Source organism: Peromyscus maniculatus, chromosome 3 (genome assembly GCF_049852395.1).
Source record: "Peromyscus maniculatus bairdii isolate BWxNUB_F1_BW_parent chromosome 3, HU_Pman_BW_mat_3.1, whole genome shotgun sequence".
Lineage (NCBI taxonomy): Eukaryota > Metazoa > Chordata > Mammalia > Rodentia > Cricetidae > Peromyscus > Peromyscus maniculatus.
In genome coordinates, this window is record NC_134854.1 from 132,043,477 (window position 1) to 132,067,267 (window position 23,791).

Consider the following 23,791-nt stretch of genomic DNA (forward strand, 5'->3'; position numbering starts at 1 on the left):
TATAGACGTTGGAAGAAATGTATAATGATGTGTATCCACATTGTAATAACACTTCCCTTAAATTTCTGAGCTTTGCCTATGTATCTTTTTTCCTCTCCCAATTCCTGGCAGCTACTAAATCCATTATACTCTGTTTAGGTTTTCTTCTAGAGTGTTGTAAATCTGTAATCATAAAGTATGTAGCTTTTAGGGATGGCTACCTTCTCTCAGTAATAAAAACTTAAGTTTCTTCAGCATCTTGGGTGTGTGTATGTGCTTGCATGTGTATGTTTATGTATGTGTGTGCCTGCACATGTGAATATGTGCATGCATGTGTATGCTTATGTATGTGTGCCTGCACATGTGAATATGTGCATGCATGTGTATGTTTATGTATGTGTGTGCCTGCACATGTGAATATGTGCATGCAAAGGTCAGAGCCCAGCTTCAGCTGTCATTCTTCAAGAACCATCCATATCAATTTTAAGACAAGGTCTCTCATTGAGATCTAGAGCTCACCAATTAGGTTGAGCTGGCTGGCCAATGGGTCCCAGTGATCCTCCTGTCTCTGCCTTCTTAGCACTGGAATTATACTACTTCCACAACTGAGCCATCTCCCTAGCCTGCCCCCATGACTTTTAATATATTGACAATTCTGAAATAGCCATTTTAAAACTAAATCTATGTGTTAGTACTTACTCCATTCTCATAAACAATAATATGATTAATTTGTGTTAAGAAAACCTCTTTGCCAAAATTATTCTCTTATATCATCACATAACATAATAAAAGAATGTTATATAATCAAGCAATACATATACTGACATCTTTAGAAATGACAAATCAAAACTTGAAGTGATTATCGCAAATTCTAAAATTTCAATTCCATTCACATCTGGTTATTCTAAAATCACATGAGTAAAATAAAAAAATAAAAACAATAAAAATATGTCTTACATAAATGAAGCTCTAGATTTCCAGGTTTAAAGCCTGGATTTGGTGCAGGAAATTTCTATTTTCTCTCAGAAAATGACACTTTCCTATATCTTTTTTTCTCATTATAAGCTTTAAGCTGTTGCTATTCTCTTTAAGCTGGCTTCCTCAGTGACAGCTGGAAGGAGAGGGAAAGAAAATTCATATCACTTTGGCTGCTTCAGCACATGAACACATACCTGAGATGTATCAAAGAGCATCTTTTTAACCAAAGTCATTAGAAGGAGGTAGAATGATGCCCTTTCCAAATCAAAACTGTGGCCAGCAAAATTAGTTCATAAGATGAGTCTGGCTTTACTTTAAATTGGGGGATACCATACATATCATCAGGATGGAATGGGAAATATTTGTCTTTTTTTCCAATCAGTGTCATTTAGTGGAAAAGGGGGATAGAAATGCTAATTAGCAGTATGCAGTCAAAAGCATTGGTGACTAATGAGATACCTTGGTTTCTGGAGAATTCACTAATGTAAGAAACTGCCTTTCAGGGCAGTAATCAAGGGATTACAGAGAAAGGGACTGTGGATATTACAATGAGGGTGCAGCTTTATTAGAATGGCATCTCCTTTTATCTCATGTTTATAAATATCATTAAATGAGGCTTTTAACTGAAGTCTACAGTTGCTTTGCTATTGCCCTAGTGACAGCTATTATGGGCCATCATCACCTGCTATTTATGCATGTTGTGTTTGCATCAGTCCTGGATATTCATGCTTTCTTGAATCATTCTGTCTCCATTAAAGTTTCCATCATCTCCTCATCTCTTAGCTGGAATGTAATTCTTTCTCACTGAGTTTGGTTTTTTGAGTAACTAGTGACAGGAGGGACCTGAAGTGATGATCTTCCACTTAACTGTATCTGATAGAACATTCTTTCTTCTCTCTGTAGTTCTACTCTTTTGCATTACCAAAAGAGGGAGCAAAACATAGAAAAAACAACTAGAAATTTCAGTGAAAAACCACATGGACAGTCATAGCCAGTACTACAATTTTATAGCACCAAGCAGATGAACCCTATAAATGTATGAGAAAGTAATGAATGTTGTTGTATGATTCTGAGATATGGAATAGTTTGCAATGTAGTACTTACTGATTAGTCACCTTTATTCATGCTCATAGGTCTTCATTTAAGATGTGCCTTCTTTCTTGGATGCTGCTATTAGATTTTCATTCTTTTGTGACTTTTTTGATTTGTTTCTGACACAGGTATTCAAAATTGTTAAAACATCAAGCAATTGAGCTAGATGACCTGGATTTAATAATTGGATAATTTGATATTTTATAGAATACCTTTTTGAAATGACATTTTCTAATTTTTAATGAAATCTCACTGTTACAGTTTGTAAGGTTGGAATTAAATTATATATATATATATATATATATATATATATATTCTAATATATATTGTCTACTATATATGTATATTACTGTGGTGTCTCACATATAAAAGCATTCATTAATTCTGGAGAGCAGTTACTGCTATTCTCTTGGTAATAGGCTATTTTGACTACAGTTCTGGCTGCCTATCGTATTCTGATCTTTAGAGGAAAGCAATCTTTAGCCAAATATTTACTTTGTTATTTCTGTGATACAGTTTATAAGCAGGATCGGTTAAGGCTTTGATTTTTCTGTTTTACTTACCATTAATACCCTTACAAACAGTGTTTATTGATATTTAAAAAATATATAGATACAATGTTATAAAAAGAATGAAAACAAAAACAGAAACAAACAAATAAACAAACAAACAAAACATAAAAGCAGCAATACTTGGGACACTAATTTGATTCACCATTATTTTTCTCCCAGGAAAGAGTAGCAACCACTTTTTAAATTTGAATTCATCATTCCCCAATTCCACTTACAGAGATCACTCCCAGCTTTGAAAGTTTTGTTGTTACATTGATTGTGAGTCTTCTCAATGGACAGAATTAGAAACATTTTAACAAAGCTACATCTCATCCAAATTTTAAATTCATGCAAAGTAAAGTATGTATTACAAACTCAATTGAGTATATATTTCTCCTGTGGAACAATTTTGGATATTGTAACTGCAATTCTTACTTTATAACTCTTTTTATTGTATATAATCTTACTACTTTGAAATTGAACCATTCTTTTTAATTAGACAAAAAGGGGAAATACTGTGGAATAATCCTCCTGTACACTGTAAATATTTGTTACTTGAACTGGTTTAACAAAATGCAGATTGTCCAGTAGGCAGGCAGGAAGTATAGGTGGGGTGGCCAAAATAAAGACGATGGGAAAGAGAAGTGTAGAGTCAGACATAGAGGGAGCAGGAGGTGAATGTGACATGCTAATAGGTACCAAGCCATATGGCAAAAGTAGATATAAATACGAGTTAATTTAAGTGTAAGAGTTAGCCAGTAACAAGCCTGAGCTATTGGCTGGGCATTTAGAAGTAATATCAAGCCTCTGAGTGATTATTTGAGAGCAGCTGTGGAACACAGAAAAACTTCCACTTACATGTTTCCTTTACCTAATGCCTTTATAATATTCTAGATTTTTCATGTGAAGTTGTTTTTTAGCTTAAAATACCTTACTTAGATTAGCTGAGGTAACTGAATCCATTAGTGATTTCTGAAATAGATGGAGAAAACAAATAAGGAAAAATTTTCACTTTCCCTGCTGATTTCATATTATTAAATAACTTTTCCTAAATCCCTTTACTATTTAAGGCTCTTTGGATATGCAACCTTATTTCTTAAATTATACTTTTTTTTTCAAATTCTGGTTCTAGATGACTATTATCATTTCATAATTGCTTATTTGTACACTTTACTCTTTGTTCTTTTGAAGTATCATTATCTCTCATAGACTACCTTCAGCCTGTCTTTATCAATGCTTTAATTGTGTATGTTGCATTTGGTTAATTGTTTTGTGGAATTACTATGAGGATTATTCTTCATTGTCAACTTGGCAGCATCTAGAATGAAATAAAACCTGAAGCTGGGTAACCTTGTGAGGGGTTTTTCCTAATTAAATCACTTCATGTGGAAACACCCATAGTTAAACCAAATTTTTTTTTTTTTTTGCATCAGGAAGACTCACCTTCAATCTGGGCCACATCTGGTGGTAACCTACATTAAAGACATGGAAGAATAAAGATTTTGTTCTTTGCATGCCCATCCTTGCTTTTGCTGGCATGCTTATTTTTTCAACCGAATCAGAGACATATTCCAGCATATCCTGAAGACCAGCTGAGATATCCAGCCCTTGGATTGAACAGCCACTAAATTCTTGGGATTTGCACTGGTAGACAGCCATTGTTGAATTATCTAGACTATAGCCTGTAAGTCATTCTAATAAATCATATATATTGTCATGCACACACGTTTCACACAAATGTGTATGTGTATATACCAACATACATATACACATGCTGAATATATATCCAGTATTTTATATATATATAATGTATACCTATAGTCTATCAGTTCTGTTCCTCTAGAATAATCCTCATTAATACATCCTCTAAATACTTTTAAAAAAATGGAAAACATAAAAAGGTGTCTTATTAATGTGACCACATCGGAAAGAGGGAAAGAGATCCAGCGACTCCTTCAAGTCCATCTTCAGAGTCCTGGAGTGAGATCAAAGACATGAGCATCTCAGCAGTTAGGGTCAAGGAATTGTCTTGTCTACCATTGACTCATCATAGTATGTGCCTATGTCTCATCTTGTAAGTCTGAGAAGTTGTTAGAATTACGTGAAATCTCTTTCAGGGAACTGACCTTCTCCTTCTCCTAGCATGAGACTCCTGGGGAAATCGCATTTCTTCAGATTAACTGTTTCAACAGTCTGATAATCAGCTTGAGAGACACAAATGTCTCCTTAGAAAATCTTCATTTGTTCCAAGCCAGTTATTATTCCCCACTTTATGTTTCAACTCCTCAATCTTGAGGTGGAATATGTTTGGGTCCACAACTGCTGTGGGATGTTTTGTATGTTGTAAATAAATAAAACATGGATTGGCCAGTAGCCAGAGAGGAAGTACAGAATAGGCAGGACAAACAGAGAGGAGAGGCTGGGAAGTGGAAGTCTGTCTGGAGGAGACACCAGCCTGCCGTCCAGGGAAGCAACATGTAAAGGCAACAGGTAAAGCCACAGAACATGTGGAGAAATGTAGATGAAAAGAAATGGGCTGAGTAAAAGTGTAAGAGGTAGACAATGGTAGGCCTGAGCTAATGGCCAAACAGTTTAAATAATATAAACGTCTGTGTGTTTACTTTATAAGTGGGCTACAGGACTGCCAAGGCTTGGCAGGACCCGGAGAGAAAAACTCTTGCTACAAATGGCACCCAACGTGGGGCAAGAGTTTCTACCTAAAACCTGGAAAAAAGATTCTAAAACAGAACTAAAAACAGCTTCCTAGTTGTCTCTCTTAAGTTAGTGTCACCCTGCAGGTTTGAGATACTCTATGGCAGGTTCGTGGCATGTGTGCGGGCTTGACCTACACTATGTTACACAGAGGTGTCTCCAAGCTGCGCACTATGCTGTGTGTTAGAAATAGTTTTTCCTATTTAAAAAAAAGAGGTTTCTGTGCTACATGGTGCTTTGATAACTCTAACTACACAAAACAATATATTTTTTAAAAATGCAAGTTGGCACCAAGGGTAGAACACATTTAGTTAGTGCCCAATGTAACTTTATTTCTTCCACTGAATTCTTTAATTCCATGTAGTCAAGAAATTTTCTTGTTAGCAACTGTTCTACAAGTACATAGTAAAATAGTTCAGTAAATACACTGAGCAATTTGAAGGTTATGCACAAAAATTAATGTACAAAATTCTTTTCATAATAAATGAAATAATTATGGTCATTTGTAGTTTCCTAGAAATTCTACTCTGGATATCATCTTACTTAAGACATGGGAATGGCATCATGGATAATTTTATAACAACTTGATTAGAGTAACTCTTTTTAATTCATTCCCTAATATGCATGCTGTACACTGAAATATGTAGATATACAGTCTCACTATTGGATTCACTGGTGTAAGGAGCAAGTGGAATCTTTCTGAACATCTCTTGTGGGATATAATTTAGTAATCTTAGATTAATTTTGTAAATTGTTTTGTAAATTGGAGTAGGTAACTCTTTTTGAGTCAAGTGATTATCCCTAGAAATGTTGCTCATGCCATTTAAAAAATGTGTGTATGTGTGCGTGCGTGTGCGTGTGTGCGTGTGTGTGTGTGTGTGTGTGTGTGTGTGTGTGTGTGTGAGGTCTTGCCTGCAGGTTAACCCGTTTGGGTTCCTGTCCTGCCTCCTTTAATGATGGATGAGGAACATAAGCTAAACAAACCTTTTTCTCCCTATTCTACTTTTGGGTATGGTTTCATTAAAGCAATAGTAACCCTCACTTAGACAGTGTGTATGCACCGTGTGTGTAGTATGTATACACATGTGTTTGTACACTTCTCTGTGTAAATGTGGGCACATACATGTCATAAATGATGTGTGGAGGTCAGATGACATCTTTGCCTTCCATTTTGTTTAACACAAATTCTCTTTGTTGTTATTTCCACAGGGTATGCTTGTCTAGCTGACCATTGAGCTCCAGCATATTGTGTTGCCTTGTATTTACCGCCTGTGGTTCTTTGAGTAAGAATGGTCCTAGTAACCAGGTGGTAGCGCACGCCTTTAATCCCAGCACTTGGGAGGCAGAGCCAGGCAGATCTCTGTGAGTTTGAGGCCAGCCAGGGCTGCAGAGTGAGTTCCAGGAAAGACGCAAAGCTGCACAGAGAAGCCCTGTCTCAAAAACCAAAAAAAAAAAAAAAAAAATCATTATAGGGGCTGGAGAGATGGCTCAGAGGTTAAGAGCACTGGCTGCACTTCCAGAGGTCCTGAGTTCAATTCCCAGCAACCACATGGTGGCTCACAACCATCTGTAATGAAATCTGGTGCCCTCTTCTGGCGTGTAGGCATATATGTGGGCAGAACAGTGTATACATAATAAATAAATAAATCTTAAAAAAAAAAGAATGGTCCTAGAGGCTCATATATTTGAATATTCCAAGTTGTTTGTGAAGGATTGGGAGATATGCCCCTGTTGAAGGAGGTGTGCCACTGAGGGTGAGCTTTGAGATTTCAGAAGACTCTTGCCATCTCCTGTGTGTTCTCTCTGCTTCCTACTTGTAGACCATGAGTTGAGCTCTCAGCTGGTCACGCTTTTGACTTGACTATCTGCTTGAGTCCATTCTTATTCAGTCTAAGAGTGGACCCTGATATCCCCCGTTTATCAAAAAAGCCATTTATCAAAAGCTGTCATGCTTTTGATCCACTGTCATGGACTCTAACCCTCTGGAACCATAAGCTCAATGTAATGTTTTCTTTAACAAGTTATATTGATCATGATCTTTTGTCAAAGCAATAGAAAAGTAACTCTAACACTTCTTATCTCCATGAAGTTATGTGTCTAGTTTTATGTCAATTCTGGGGATTTGAACCAGGTTCTTGTGCTTGTATAACATGGATTTTTATGAATTTAACTATCCTCCAAATACCAGATGTGTTAGTAAATCATAAAATCACTTAGGTAAACCCTAGGCTATTAAATCAAAACCAAAGATAGAAATTTAGATTTATAAGCAATCAGTTTATTATATTTAAATATGTGTATACTTCTAGTCATATGTATCTAACAGTGCAAGTAGATAATGGCAGAAGTAACATTATTCAAAGCCATGGAGTAGAAATGAACCTTTATGTTAAACATACCTAAGTAGGTAATATTTCATATATTACCTTCACACAGTTAACTGAGTTATGAAGAATATAAGGACAAGCCCCTTTGTTATTGTGGAATAGAATCTTTGAAATTTTGATAAGGCATTGCCATAAATTTTGATGAAATTGGCCCCACTTCTTATAATGTTTGAAGGTCGAATAAAACATCCATGAATACAACATATCCTCCTCCTAATTATAATTACTGGAAATTTTGGTGTCCCTCTAATCATATCCAGATGACATGGGGGATATCAGGGTCCACTCCTGTCACTCTTAGTCTAAATAAGAATGGACTCAAGGAGATAGTCAAGTACAATCCTATCAGAATTTAAAAGAAAAACACATGGGACAGGCAACAGGTTATTCTCAGCAGCTGCCCAGGGGATGAAGAAGAGAATGGGGAAAAGGAGCCATGTCATTTAAGCTAGCATATAGGTCAAACATATACCCTACAAGCAGCTACATGGCAGTGAGAGAGACTGTAAAAAAAATAGCAAGGAAGCTCCACATAGTGGGGAATCCCAAAGTGTTAAGAAAATGATGCAGGATTTTGATGGGAATTGCATTGAATCTGTAGATTGCTTTTAGTAAGATTGCCATTTTTACTATGTTAATTCTACCTATCCATGAGCATGGGAGATCTTTCCATTTTCTGATATCTACTTCAATTTCTTTCTTCAGGGACTTAAAGTTTTTATCATACAGGCCTTTCACTTGCTTAATTAGAGTTACCCCAAGGTATTTTATATTATTTGTGGCTATTGTAAAGGGTGATGTTTCTCTGATTTCTTTCTCAACCCATTTATCATTTGTATATAGGAAGGCTACTTAATTTTTTTTTTGAGTTAATCTTGTATCCTGCCACCTTACTAAAGGAGTTTATCAGCTGTAGGAGTTCCCTGGTAGAATTTTTGGGGTCACTAATGTATACTATCATATCATCTGCAAATAGTGAAAGTTTGACTTCTTCCTTTCCAATTTGTATCCCCTTGATCTCCTTTTGTTGTCATATTGCTCTAGCTATAACTTCAAGTACTATGTTGAATAGGTATAGGGAGCATGGACAGCCTTGTCTTGTTCCTGATTTTAGTGGAATTGCTTTGAGTTTCTCTCCATTTAACTTGATGCTGGCTCTTGGCTTGCTGTAAATTACCTTTATTATGTTTAGGTATGATCCTTAATGATATCAAAAAATTTACAGTCAAATGGATGGAACTAGAAAATATCATCCTGAGTGAGGTAACCCAGTCTCAGAAGGACAAACATAGTATGTACTTACTCATAAGTGGATAGTAGATATGAGGGAAGGGATGGCCAGACTGCAACCCACAACTCCAGAGAGGCTAGCTAACAGGGAAAGACCCCAGGAGGGACACATGGATGACCCAGCGAAGGAGAAGTAGATGAGATAGATCTATATGAGTAGACTGGGTGTGTGGGGGGGGAGGTGGCAGAGGGTGAGGAGTGAAAATGAGAACATAGGGAAATGGGAGGGTCAAGCTGGAACAGGGACAGAATGGGAGGGCAGGGAGGAAGATAACATGATAGATGAGGACATCATGGGAATAGGAAGAGGCAGGGTGTTGCACAGCCTTGGTACCGTGGGTAGTGGCTTGGACCTTCCTAGGCTCAGTGTGCCAGGCTCTGCTGACTCCCCATGGGAGACCTTAATTTAGGGGATGTTGGGTGGCTTGGGAGGGAGGGCTGGGAGATGGGAGGAGGGGAGGAGGTGGGATCTGTGGGTGGTATGTAGAGTGAGTAGAAAATTCCTTAATAAAGAAAAATGAAAAAGAAAGAAAGGAAGGAAGGAAGGAAGGAAGGAAGGAAGAAAGAAAGAAAGAAAGAAAGAAAGAAAGAAAGAAAGAAAGAAAGAAAGAAAGAAAGAAAGAAAGAAAGAAAGAAAGAAAGAAAGAAAGAACTCTCAGATCTCTGTGAGTTCGAGGCCAGCCGGGTCTACAGAAAGAGATCCAGGACAGGCTCCAAAGCTTCAGAGAAAGCCTGTCTCAAAAACAAAAAACAACAACAACAAAAAAAAAAAAGAGGAGAGAGAGAGAGAGAGAGAGAGAGAGAGAGAGAGAGAGAGAGAGAGAAGAAAAGAAAAGGATACTTGACAGTGTCCTCTGCCTCCCGGAAGCTTTTCAGTTTTATAAAGTCTTATTTATTAATTGTCACTCTTAGTCTCTGTACTATCGGTGTTCTATTCAGGAAGTTGTCTCCATTGCCAGCATGTTCAAGGCTATTTACTACTACCTCTTCCATCAGGTTCAGTGTATCTGGATTTATGTTGAGGTCTTTGATCCCTTTGGACTTGAGTTTTGTGCAGGGTGATACATGCTGACATACAGTTATCCCAGCGCCATTTGTTGAAGAGAGTTTCTTTTTTTCCATTGTATAATTTTGCCTTCTTTGTAAAAAATCAGGTGTCAGCTTCTTTGTAAAAATTCAGGTGTCCATTGGTGTGTTTATTTACGTAGGGGTCTTTGAATTGATTCCGTTGACCCACTTGTCTGTTTTTATGCCAATACCATGCTGATTTTATTGCTGTATCTCTGTATTAGAGTATACCTCCAGGACTTCTTTGGTTGTGCAGGATTGTTTTAGCTATCCTGGGATATTTTGCTTTTCCATATGAAGTTGAGTATTGTTATTTCAACAGAGTAAAAAAAAATGTGTTGGAATTATGATGGGGATTGCATTGAATCTGTAGATTACTTTTGGTGCTTAGTCTTACTGCAAGTTGATATGTCATGCTTTGTTGGTGCCCATGGGAGGCCTGCCCCTTTCTGAACAGAAACAGAGGAAGAGTTGATTTAGGCAGTGGCGGAGAGTATGTAGGAAGGGAATGGGAAGAGAAGAGTGAAGGAAATTGTGTTTGGAGTATAAAATAAATAAATAAAAATAATAAATAAATCAGTGTAAAAGTTAAAAAGTATATTTTATAAAAGATGTAGAAAGAAAAGGATAAATAATAATTTTCTAAATAATTCAGAAAAATATCCAGACTTACAATGCTACATGATGATACCCTCAGTAAGGTACCACACTAGTGACAGAGATTCTGTTAAGAAAAACTATAATGTCTCATGAACATATTAATTTTTACACCAATCACTTATCATGCCTTAAAGTGAGCTGCCTTCATAGAGGTAGTTTCTTGTCTCAACTGGAATGTTACTTGTCCACCCAGACTGGGATTCTTTTCTTCTTGAACAGGAGTTTTTTTTCTTTGTTTGTTTGTTTTTGTATGTTTCTTTTTTTCTACCCTAGCAGTTGGGTAAAACAACACCATGCCCAAGTCTCATCTACTTCATGGTATTCCTTTGACTCCCTTGAGAGTAGGGGATTGATCTCAAGTGATTCAGTCAACAAGAATGCTTGGGTGCAGTTACACATTTCTTCTCATAGCAATTGCCAGACTTCATCATATTTTTGTTTTTTGTAGTGTTGTCAGTGAGAGAACAGAGAACAAAGTATGTTTGAGTGTCTCTATTCCCAATAGGCCACTGAAGCAACAATTAAATACTGAGTAATTTCCCTGGATCCCTAGCCTATTTCTAAAGAAACCTCTGTTGCTCCCTTGTCTGCATCTCTTTAGCTTCTTCATTTAGTGTAAATTCAAGCTGCTTCTTCAAATTATTGCATGCCTTGGGCCACTATTAGTCTATGATACCCTAGTCTATACTTTACTCAATAAACATTTATAATTATAATTTTATAGCCTCAAGTATAATGGCAAATCAATGCCAGTTCACTAATGTTATAGCCCAATAATAGAGCAAGCCCACAGACAACCATTTGCATGATTTATACATAAAAGTGAGAAATATTGACCCATCTACATATTTCATTAATGATGCCTAGCCAAAGCGATCTCTAGTCACAATATGCATATGACTGAAAAGCCTACCAGACCATCCTAGTCATGTAGGAATTTCTATCCACCTATTAATATTAGCCAAAAAATAAAAGGCAAAAAAAGCTGTTTCCTATTTTTCCTATCTTTGTCTTATAAAGTCAGTTGACCCTGACTGTTGTCAAACTTTACTCATTTCTCTAAGTCAGTCAGTGTTGAAAAAAACTTCTCTTTTTTTTAAAAAAAAAGCCACTTCAAATTTTATTCTGAGACTTACAAGGATGAAGAATACTTATATAAAGTCCTGATAAAAGGCAAACTTTGGCTGGTGATAAACAGACTCTACAACTCCTAAACATGCTTCAAAAGTTCTTTGAACACAAAATTCAAAGAATATAATTGTTATTATAACTTTTCCCATTAACTAGATACTTTTATCCATTGTTCAGATCAGAGTTTTGGAGGAAATTGGGGAAGTCATTTTTTTCATACATTATGAATAAATTACAAGTAGAAAGGAAAAACATCAAAGAAAACAACTCGGCTTGTTCATTTGTCTTTTGAACACTGGTAATTATTTTGAGTTTGAGTATGGTAAAGATGTGAAGCCCTACATTAAAATCATGTCTTAGGACTGGAGAGGTGGCTTAATGGATAAAAATACTAGCTACCTACAAGAGAGGGCCTGAGTTCAAATCCTCAGCGCCTACATACAAAGATGGGTGTGGGTGTGTGCATCTGTAATACCAATGCTCTGAGGGGCAGTTACAAGAGGATTAGTGAGCTTTGCTGGATGCCAGCTTAGCTCTAATTTCAGTAAGAGTTTCTATCGTTAAAAAATAAAGCAGAGGGTGATAGTAAAGAGTACCAGACATCCTCCTCTAACCACCATGCATGCACACGGGCATGCACACAACACATATGCTCACACCTCACACACAAACACAAGAAATAAATCAGTTAAAAAAGCAAAATGAATGTAATGTCCACATAGAGTGATATTTTACGCTTATTAAGCATCATAATACAACACATTAATATTATAAAAACCATCCCACAAGATAGGCTGTAGGGCCTGGAGAGAAGATTCAACAGTTAAGAGCATTGGTTCTTCTTGCAGTGACCCTGCTCCAATTCCCAAAACCCATATGGTGGCTCACAACTTCCTGTAACTCTAATCCTTGGGTATCTGATGTCCTCTTCTGACCTCTGTAGGCATTGCACTCATGTGATGTATGGACATACATGGAGGTAAAATACCCATGCAGATTTAAAAAAAATGAAAAAAATATTATAGACAAAAGGACTATAGATAGAATGTTGCAGGAGTTTGGAAAAAAGGACAATTGCTTCAAGCTGACATTAAGAGATATACATTCATCTCCAGAACATGAATATTCTCTAATTGTTCATTTTTCAAACATATTGTTTTATGCCAGGGTTGATGACTTGATGATCTAAACACTACTCAGAATAAGTCTTTGTGGAGAAATATCATATTTGATATGTTATATAGGTAGATCTAGTCCTCATTATTCATATGGTCCAGAAGTGATGAGTTAAGTTGTTCTGTATTTAGGTTAAGAATACTTTAAAGTACCTTGATATCAGAAATTTTGAACCTGAAGTTAAAGTTATTTTTTTGCTAAATTGCTTTGAGAAAATTGTTCAGCTTCTCCAGTTATTGATATGAATCCCAATAATTTTGAAATGTGAAGGAAACATGCAGACTAAAATCTTGTGGCCCATGGAAAGCCACCAAAAAATGGTGATGTTTCTTGTTAATTATGATTTCTTGGTATCATAAAACCTTTTTAGATTAATTAAAGTTGCTTCAAGATAAAAAGCAATGGATTTGCTCTTGTATTGCTTCTTTAGACTGGGGAATGCAGCCCAGTTAATTTTTTAGCTTTTTTTTTTTTAATAGTTGACAGTTTTATGGAAGTAGATTCTTATGGACATCATAGCTACCTCCACTCTCTACAACACTAGATCTCTTAAAAACACACTATTTATTTCATGCATAGATGACTTACTTATGGAGACCACAACATGCATGAGGCCATGGGGGTGAAAAGAAGGTGTTGGATCACTTAGAACTAGAGTTATAAGTGGTTGTGAACCACCAAGTGGGTGCTGGGAACTCAACCCATGTCCTCTGCAAGAGCAGCAATTGCTCTTAACTATGAAGCCATATTCCAGCCTTGACTAGATTATTTTTTAATTTAATTTCATTTTATTTTGCAATATAATTTAGTTCTACATATCAGCCACAGATTCCCTTGTTCTCCCCCCTCTTCACCCCTCCCCTTCCTCCCAGCCCACCCCACCCCCATTCCCACTTCCTCCAGGGCAAAGCCTCCACCGAGGATTGAGATAAACCTGGTAGACTCAGTCTAGGCAGGTCCAGTCCCCTCCTCCCGGGCCGAGCCAAGCATCCCTGCATAAGCCCCAGGTTTCAAACAGCCAGCTCATGCACTGATCACAGGACCCGGTCCCACTGCCTGGATGCCTCCCAAATAGATCAAGCCAATCAACTGTCTAACCTATTCAGAGGGCCTGATTCAGTTGGGGGCCCCTTATGCTGGAGAGGATGTGGAGCTAGGGGAACTCTCCTCCACTGCTGGTGGGAATGCAAACTTGTATAACCACTTTGGAAATCAATATGGCGCTTTCTTAGAAAATTGGGAATAAATCTCCCCCAAGATCCAGCTATACCACTCTTGGGCATATACCCAAGAAATGTTCAATCATACCACAAAAGCACTTGCTCAGCAATGTTCACATCAACATTGTTTGTAATAGCCAGAACCTGGAAACAACCTAGATGCCCTTTAACTGAAGAATGGATAAATAAAATGTGGTACATATTCACAATGGAATACTACTCAGCAGAGAAAAACAATGACATCATGAGGTTTGCAGGCAAATGGATGGATTTAGAAAAAAAATCATCCTGAGTGAGGTAACCCAGACTCAGAAAGACAAACATGGTATGTACTCACTCAGAGGAGGATACTAGAGGTGGAACAAGGATGACTGGATTGCTACTCACATCACCAGGGAGGGTACCTGGAAACCAGGACCCCAAGAAAGACACAGGGATTGCCCAATGATGGAGAAATGGATGAGATCTACATGAACAGCCTGGACATGAGTGGGAGTAATGAAGGGCGAGGGTTGAGGGAAAGAGAGTTTGGGGGAGCGGGAGATCCCAGCTGGATCAAGAACAGAGAGGGAGAACAAGGAATAGGAGACCATGGTAAAGGAAGACCACATGAGAAAAGGAAGAAGCAAAGTGCTAGAGAGGCCCACAGAAATCCACAAAGATACCCCCACAAAAGACTGCTGGCAATGGTCGAGAGACAGCCAGAACTGACCTACTCTGGTGATGGGATGGCCAAACACCTTAATTGTCATGCTAGAAACCCCATCCAATGACTGAGGGATCTGGATGCAGACATCCATGGCCAGGCCCCGGGTAGAGCTCTGGGAATCCAATTAGCGAGAAAGAGGAGGGTTTATATGAGTAAGAATTGTTGAGACCAAGGTTGGATAAAGCACAGGGACAAATAGCCAAACGAATGGAAACACATGAACTATGAACCAATGGCTGAGTGGCCCCCAACTCGATCAGGCCCTCTGAATGAGTGAGACAGTTGATTGGCTTGATCTGTTTGGGATGCATCCAGGCAGTGGGACCGGGTCCTGTGCTCATTGTATGAGTTGGCTGTTTGAAACCTGGTGCTTATGCAGGGTTCCTTGGGTTGGTCTGGGAGGAGGGGACTGGACCTGCCTGGACTGAGTCTACCAGGTTGATCTCATTCCTCGGGGGATGCTTTGCCCTGGAGGAGGTAGGAATGGGGAGTATGCTGGGGAGGGCGGCGGGAGGGGTGAGAACAAGGGAATCCATGGCTGATTGTAAAATAAAATAAAATTTAAAAAAACATCACCAATATGTTGGATATGATAAGAGGTTATTACTTCATAATCCAATAAAGAAACTAAAGTGACCTTAAGAATGTGTAGGAAATGTTTTGAATGTTCAATGAAATTGTCAGGCCAAAGATATATGTCTTGAGTTTCAATATGTAACTTTACTAAGTTCTTCAGCCCTCCCTAGAAAAATATATTTTTAAAAATCACAAATGGTGCCGGGCGGTGGTGGCACACGCCTTTAATCCCAGCACTCGGGAGGCAGAGCCAGGCGGATCTTTGTGAGTTCAAGGCCAGCCTGGGCTACCAAGTGATTTCCAGGAAAGGCGCAAAGCTACACAGGAAAACCCTGTCTCGAAAAACCAAAAAAAAAAAAAAAATCACAAATGGTGTTTTTTTTTTTTTTCTGAAGATTATCTACCACTAGTAATGTGTGGGAGTCTGTCAGAGTCCAGGTCCAGCCTGTAGGAGGGTTTTAGGGGGGGAGGAGAGAAGAATGAGGAAGTATTAGATAGAAAGATAAAAGAAGATGATAAGAAAGACAGAGACTCGGGATAGCTTTGGGAGAGCCCTGGGTCAATACCCATTCGCCTCAAGGTTTATTCCGAAGGGCTTTTTGTACAATGCTAAGGGGCAAAACAAAAGACCTCCCTCTTTCAAGATCAGAGCACAATGTACAACCAAGTATAGATGCTTCAAAACACCTGATAACCACTCCAGTAGCCAAATCATCCCATTATGCAGTCTTGCTGGGTAAAGCAAGCTTAGATTCTCTGACCTTGAATAATTTGGGCTCCCACATTCATGTTGACATTTGGGATGTGTAAAAACATTTTATCTTCTAACCTGAGTTCTTTTACTTTCCTTGTGCCTTTCATCACAAGAAGTTATAGGACAGCCCATTCATCTTGGTAGGAGAGTGATCTCCCTTTCTCCTGTCTCAATCAGGGTCCCTAGGCTTTGTTATATGGTTTTGCTTAAGGATCTCAGGGTCCATGAGGCTTAAAGCTGGTCTGAGTGTAAAGTTAGTTCTAACAGGGAAGTAGAGAACAGAGTAATAAGGAGGAAAAGCTCTGGTTGGCTCAGTGATTTGTCTACATCACTAGAGCTTGATCATTTACAACTTGAAAATATTAATGGGACTGTATTTAAACTGAGTTTTTGTGTGAGAAAAAGTGTTCATTCTTATTCCTATAATAAATGTCTAAGATTTCAACTACAGTGTTATAGCATATGCCTGTTTAAAGAAACTCCCATACTGGTTTCTAAAGTACTAGTAGCATTTGACTTTCATGCTGGTAATGTCTGCGGATGCAGTTTGTTTGCAGTTTATTTTCAATAGTGACCTTTTCAATCAATAAATACAGCACATGTGCAGACAAGCTTTATGTAAACTTAACACAAGATAGAGTCATCAGAGAATAGGGAGCCTCAATTGAGAAAATGCCTCTATAGGCTGTGGGCAAGCTGTAGGGCAGTTTCTTTTCTTCTTCTTCTTCTTTTTAACTTTTATTCTTCTCTCATACATTACCTCCAAAACAGGTTCCCCTCCCTGCATTCCTCCCAGTCTCTCTCCTACCTCTTGTCTACCCCATCCATCCCAAATCCACTACTCCTCCATTACCCTTAAAAAAAAGCAGCCACTGCCCCCCTCCAGTAGCCAAATATACACCCAATATGGCTAAAAAAAAAAAAAAAAAAAAAAAAAAAGAATGAGACTGGGTACAAATCCTCATATCAAAGCAACTCAGTAGAGGAAAAAGTGTCCCAAACACAGGCTAGAATCAGAGACACACCCCACCCCCAACACACTTCCATTGTTGGGAGTCCCAGAAGAACACTAAACTACACAACCATTTTGGAGATGCCTGGATTATGGGAAAACCTCCAAGAACAACAGCAGAGGTGGAGTGGAGCACGCCAGATTCTGGAAGACAAGCTGTATGTGCTGCAGAGGGCAGTGGCAGAGATGTGACCCAAGCCCTTTGGATGATCCTACAAAATGGTGAGTGAATCCTGTTGAGTTATTTACACTATTGGAGCTTGGCTTTACTTTAGTGAGATTGTGACTGTGCTCTTCCTTCTTAAAGTAGGAAAGTGCTTAATTTAATTTGACTGTATGGAAATCCACAGTTGAGAGACTTTAGGCTTTAAAGCTAGAGTCATCAGAGAGGAAGGAGCCTCAATTGAGAAAATGATTCCATTAAGACCCATCTCTAGGCAAACTTATAGGGCATTTTCTTGTTTAGAAATTGATGTGGGGGACCCAGCCCATTGTGGCTGGTGCCACCCCTGGGGTCTTAGTCCTGTGCTGTATAAGAAAGCAGGTCAAGAAAGCCATGGGTAACAAGGCAGTAAGCAGCACCCCTCCATGTCTATGTCTACATCAGTTCCTGCCTCCAAGTACCTGCACTGCTTGAGTTCCTCTCCCGACATTTTCTGATGATAAACAGTAATGATGAAAACAAGGAAATTCTTTCCTCCCCATGTTGCTTCAGTCATGGTGTTTTGTCACAGCAATAGCAACCCTAACTAGGATAGTATGCCATGTATTTACTTAATTCATAGTTGGATCTTTAATTAGGAATTTGTAGTTTCAGCATATAACCCATACATGTTTGTTTAGCTTCATATGTAATGATTCATTTTTCAGTGATTTAAAGGTACATTTTTAATGAGCCTATAAGTCTCTGGGTTCATTGCAGTACAGAAAAAAATGTGTTTTAGGTTTTCTACATTTTTTTTAAGAATCTGCAATCTTTCTAAATGGGCATGTTGATTCTGGATTGGTTTTGGAAAGTAGGATTTTTGGGATAATTTATGTTACCAGTTAGATCACCTGACAGTAGATTCTATTTTATTGTTTCCTTTCTGAATTCATGTGTGAATGAGTAAGTGAGTGAGTGAGTAAGTGAGTGAGTGTGTATGTCTGTGTGTCTGTGTGTTTCTATACTTTTTATTTTTCTGTACCTACTGACACATTTAGGGAAAACATTGAACAGGAATTGTGAAAGAAGAAATCTTTTTCTTGTTCTTAAGTTTAAAGGGCACCGTTTAATCTATTGTCAGTAAGCATAACATCAAATGAAGGTGTTTGTATGTGTGTTTATCAAGTTTAGAATGAATCCTTCTTGATGCTGTCCTAAGAATTTCACTCATGAAAGGGTTTGGTTAAATAATTCTTTTGCAGTAGTAGATAAGGCCATGTGCTTGTTCTTTAGCCTATTGGTATGGTGGAGTCTATCTATTAATTTTTAAGACCGAAAGCAGTGTATACTTCTGTAAGGATGCAGGACACTCAACCCATATTAAAATTTCACCAATATGTTGGATATGATGAGGTTATTCATAATCAAATAAAGAAACTAAGGTGACCTTAAGAATGTGTAGGAACATCGCGAAGGCCGGCAGTGGGTGTTGACGCGATGTGATTTCTGCCTAGTGCTCTGAATGTCAAAGTGAAGAAGTTCAATGAAGTGCAGGTAAACGGCGGGAGTAACTATGACTCTCTTAAGGTAGCCAAATGCCTTGTCATCTAATTAGTGATGTGCATGAATGAATGAACGAGATTCCCACTGTCCCTACCTACTATCTAGCGAAACCACAGCCAAGGGAACGGGCTTGGCGGAATCAGCGGGGAAAGAAGACCCTGTTAAGCTTGACTCTAGTCTGGCAAGGTGAAGAGACATGAGAGGTGTAGAATAAGTGGGAGGCCCCCGGCGCACCCCCCCCCCCGTTCCCCGCGAGGGGTCGGGGTGAGGTCCGCCGGCCTAGTGGGCCGCCAGTGAAATACCACTACTCCATTACTACTCCATTACTCTCATCGTTTTTTCACTGACCCGGTGAGGCGGGGGGCTGCCCCAGGGGCTCTTGCTTCTGGCGCCAAGCGCCCGTCCGCATGTCTATTGTGGATACAGGAATTGGAATGACCAAGGCTGACCTGATCAATAACCTTGGTACTATTGCCAAGTCTGGTACCAAAGCCTTTATGGAGGCTTTGCAGGCTGGTGCAGATATCTCTATGATTGGCCAGTTTGGTGTTGGTTTTTACTCTGCATATTTGGTTGCTGAGAAAGTGACTGTGATCACCAAACATGATGATGAGCAGTATGCCTGGGAATCCTCAGCAGGAAGCTCATTCACAGTGAGGACTGACACAGGTGAACCAATGGGCCGTGGAACAAAGGTTATCTTACACCTGAAAGAAGACCAAACCGAGTATTTGGAGGAACGGAGAATAAAGGAGATTGTGAAGAAACATTCTCAGTTTATTGGCTATCCCATTACTCTCTTCGTGGAGAAGGAACGTGATAAGGAAGTCAGTGATGATGAAGCTGAAGAAAAAGAAGAGAAAGAGAAAGAAAAAGAAGAAAAGGAGTCAGAGGACAAGCCTGAAATAGAAGATGTTGGTTCTGATGAAGAAGAAGAAAAGAAAGATGGTGACAAGAAGAAGAAGAAGAAGAAGAAGAAGAAGAAGAAGAAGAAGAAGAAGAAGAAGAAGAAAAGAGAAAAGTACATTGATCAAGAAGAACTCAACAAAACAAAGCCTATTTAGACCAGAAATCCTGATGACATTACTAATGAAGAATATGGAGAATTTTCCAAGAGCTTAACCAATGATTGGGAAGAACATTTGGCAGTGAAGCATTTTTCTGTTGAAGGACAATTGGAATTCCGGGCCCTTCTTTTTGTCCCAAGACGTGCTCCTTTTGATATGTTTGAAAACAGAAAGAAAACGAACAACATCAAGTTGTATGTGCACAGAGTTTTCATTATGGATAGCTGTGAGGAGTTAATCCCTGAGTATCTGAATTTCATTAGAGGAGTGGTGGATTCTGAAGATCTTCCTCTAAATAATTCCCGTGAAATGTTGCAGCAAAGCAAAATTTTGAAAGTTATCAGAAAGAATTTGGTCAAGAAATGTTTAGAACTATTTACTGAACTGGCAGAAGATAAAGAAAACTACAAAAAGTTTTGTGAGCAATTCTCAAAAAATATAAAGCTTGGAATTCATGAAGACTCTCAAAATCGGAAGAAGCTTTCAGAGCTGTTGCGGTACTACACATCTGCTTCTGGAGATGAGATGGTTCTCTCAAGGACTATTGCACCAGAATGAAGGAAAACCAGAAGCACATCTACTTTATCACAGGTGAGACCAAGGACCAAGTTGCTAACTCGGCCTTTGTGGAACATCTCCGAAAGCATGGCTTAGAAGTAATCTATATGATTGAACCCATTCATGAGTATTGTAACAGCTGAAGGAATTTGAGGGTAAGACCTTGGTGTCAGTTACCAAAGAAGGACTGGAACTCCCAGAAGATGAAGAGGAGAAAAAGAAACAGGAAGAGAAAAAGACAAAATTTGAAAACCTCTGCAAAATTATGAAAGGTATTTTGGAGAAAAAGGTTGAAAAGGTGGTTGTATCAAATTGACTGGTGATATCCCCATGCTGTATTGTCACGAGCACATACGGGTGGACAGCAAACATGGAGAGAATCATGAAAGCTCAAGCCCTCAGAGACAACTCAACAATGGGTTACATGGCAGCAAAGAAGCACCTGGAGATAAACCCTGACCACTCTATTATCGAAACCCTACGGCAAAAGGCGGAGGCTGACAAGAATGACAAGTCTGTGAAGGATCTGGTCATCTTGCTGTATGAAACTGCACTCCTGTCTTCTGGCTTTAGTCTGGAAGATCCCCAGACACATGCTAACAGGATCTACAGGATGATCAAGCTTGGTCTAGGTATTGATGAAGATGATCTTACTGTGGATGATACCAGTGCTGCTGTAACTGAAGAGATGCCACCCCTGGAAGGAGATGACGACACATCGCGCACGGAAGAAGTAGACTAAACTTCACCAGAACTTTGTTTGATGCTTACCTTCATTCCTTCTCTGATAATATATTTTCCAGGATTTTTGTTAACATTTAAAACATCTGTGTGGCATGTAAACTAAGGGGAAGATAAAATTTCTTTCTACTTGTGATACTGTGATACTATAGGTTTAATTCAACAGGTTGGTAGAACGTTTGTTGTAAGACGTAATGTAACCTATTAACTTTGTGGTCTGAAGTGTTTAGCTGTTCAGAAGCTGGATTCCTTAGTAGACCAAATAATTTGTCACTTGGGAGTATTCTGAGATTTAGCTTCATGTTTAAAAGGAAAAAAAATTAAGATGGCTTAAGTTTCATCTTAAAATTTTTCATTCCCTGTAGTCATTCTGCATGTTGTAGTCTTAGAAGAACACAAGCTAAAACAGAAGAATTCCCCATGTGGCTTGTTTTCCAAAGTACCGAGAACAAAACCCTATGCTTCCCTAGGTCTTGTAACCCTTCAAGTCTGAATGGAAATATAGTGCTTTATATATATGTAAGTCACCATGGTTTTTGCATTTTAATTTGGTCAAGTGAAGTTGAAATACAACTACTATTTATATTAACTCCCTGTTGTAGAGTATTATTTTAAGATGTGTTACATTGGTTTATGTTGTGGAACATTTGTTTAATGATGAAAAATGTGTTGCATTCTTTTATGTTGCATTTGTTTAACTCTGTGAAGCTGTGATACTGTGCCTGTCTAAAACATCTGATGGTCTAATAAGGAGCTGAATGCTGAATGGCCAATAAGGAGGCAGGAGAAAGAATAGGCAGGGCTGGAAGGCAGAGAGAGTAAATAGAAGGAGAAATCTGGGAGGAAAAGAAGATAGAGCAAGAGAACAAGGAGAAGAAGATGCTAGGGGCCAGCCACCCAGTCACACAGCCAGGTGTGGAATAAGAGTGAGAGTAAGATTATAGAAGTAAGAAAAGGAAAAAGCTCAGAGGCAAAATGTAAGTGGGATAATTTAAAGTTAAGGAAAGCTGGCTACAAACAAGCCAAGCTATGGCTTGGCATTTATAATTAAGAATAAGCCTCTGGATATGGTTTACTTGAAAGCTGGGTGACAGGCCCCACAAAAGAGAAAAGAGTAAAGAGTAATAAAACAAACAAAAAAAAACCTGTATACCTCCCCTTCTTGGTACAGTTGTCTAAAACACTCCCTTAGTGTGTTAGAACCATATGACAGGCAGTGTTGCAATTCTGACTTTGGGTGTCAGATATGATTTAGAAGATTTAAGCAGATGAGGAAAGTCTGTCTGCCCACATTTTCACTTCCTAATAGTATAAGGGTCTTCCTTTCATATGTTCCTCTTGATTTGGAGAACACTTTGCACTATTTTAAAGAAAAATCTTCTTTATGTTGGGTTTTCTTCCTTCTTTGGATGTTTGTGATTCCTCTTCTTTCCTGAAACCTATGTTCTCTGAATAAAGGAATCTTGGTGGATAGTTCGTTGTGTCTGCTGTTTTAAGGAATGCTTTGCTCCCTCATTCTGATGGTCCATGGCAAATGAACCTTCCTGTGAGGAAGGGGTCACTCTTGCTGATTTGGAGATTTGTTTTCATCATCTCTCTTCTGGATTGTGACATATCTGGACATGGATTTCTTGGCTTAACATGCGGCTTGTTTTCTGAATCCAGTGTATGTGTTATGCTAATATTTGAAAATTATATTATTGATCTTTTTGACATTTTTGTTTGTTTGTTTGTTTGTTTGTTTAGAATTGCATTCTTCCTAGGCACAAATGGTAGATTTGAAAAATTACCCCCAAGTCATTGGAGCACATTTCACTCTTCATTTTTTCCCCCTTTTAGTCAAATTAAATAATTTTGTCTGTTTTCCAGGTCACTAATATTTTGTCTGTGTCTTCCATTCTGTTATTGTTCATGTAAGAATGCTTGGTCATTATGTTTTTCAGTTACAATATTTCTACTTTGTTTTAAGAAATGTCTTCTATTGCTTATGGGTATTTATTAAAACTTTAATGAGCCTTCTTAGCTTCTAACACCTTTTTTAAAAAGCTTTATAATTCATACCTTAAAATTTTCATCACAGAGTTTTCACATCTCCATGATTTCAATATAGCACTTACTTACTTTACATTTCTTTCAATTTAAGAAGTTCCTTAAATTAAGTTAGATAAATTGTTTTTTGAAACTAAAACATTTCATATACTTCATCATGAGACTGGATGCAATACCAACTTTTTGCTTATCTTAGTTTTGTCACCACCCAGACACTGGAAAGAATGGTACTTCTATGTTACTGCCATGAGCTCTCAAGCTTCTCACAGTTGAGTGGATTTTCAGTTGCCATTGAAATCTAAGGTGAGTTGAGGCTCTTTCTTGTGGAGATGGGAGAAAGTTTCTCTCCAACAACTCTCCTTGCTAGCAGTGA

At 38.4% G+C, this 23,791-nt stretch overlaps 1 pseudogene; it reads left to right on the top strand.

The window, feature by feature from the left end:
• The first annotated feature begins 19,410 nt into the window (after positions 1–19,410).
• Positions 19,411–21,505, top strand: LOC143272460 (heat shock protein HSP 90-alpha pseudogene; annotated as a pseudogene).
• Positions 21,506–23,791: the final 2,286 nt, after the last annotated feature.